The sequence below is a fragment of the Salmo salar genome, unplaced genomic scaffold (assembly GCF_965601325.2).
Source record: "Salmo salar unplaced genomic scaffold, fSalSal1 ptg000379l, whole genome shotgun sequence".
NCBI classification, from domain to species: domain Eukaryota; kingdom Metazoa; phylum Chordata; class Actinopteri; order Salmoniformes; family Salmonidae; genus Salmo; species Salmo salar.
Genome location: NW_027675367.1, coordinates 256,994 through 257,500, shown reverse-complemented (window position 1 = coordinate 257,500; position 507 = coordinate 256,994).

Below are 507 nucleotides of genomic sequence, written 5' to 3'. Positions count from 1 at the left end.
GTGTGTGTGTGTGTGTTGTCGGTGTGTGTGTGTGTGTGTGTGTTGTCGGTGTGTGTGTGTGTGTGTGTTTGTGTTGTCGGTGTGTGTGTGTGTGTGTGTTGTGTGTGTGTGTGTTGTCTGTGTGTGTGTGTGTTGTCGGTGTGTGTGTGTGTTGTCGGTGTGTGTGTGTGTGTGTTGTCGGTGTGTGTGTGTGTGTGTTGTCGGTGTGTGTGTGTGTGTGTTGTCGGTATGTGTGTGTGTGTTGCTTGTGTTTGTGTGTGTGTGTGTTGTCGGTGTGTGTGTGTTGTCGGTGTGTGTGTGTGTGTGTGTGTGTGTGTGTGTGTGTTGTCGGTGTGTGTGTGTGTGTGTGTGTTGTCGGTGTGTGTGTGTGTGTGTGTTTGTGTTGTCGGTGTGTGTGTGTGTGTGTGTTGTGTGTGTGTGTGTTGTCGGTGTGTGTGTGTGTTGTCGGTGTGTGTGTGTGTGTGTTGTCGGTGTGTGTGTGTGTGTGTTGTCGGTGTGTGTGTGTGT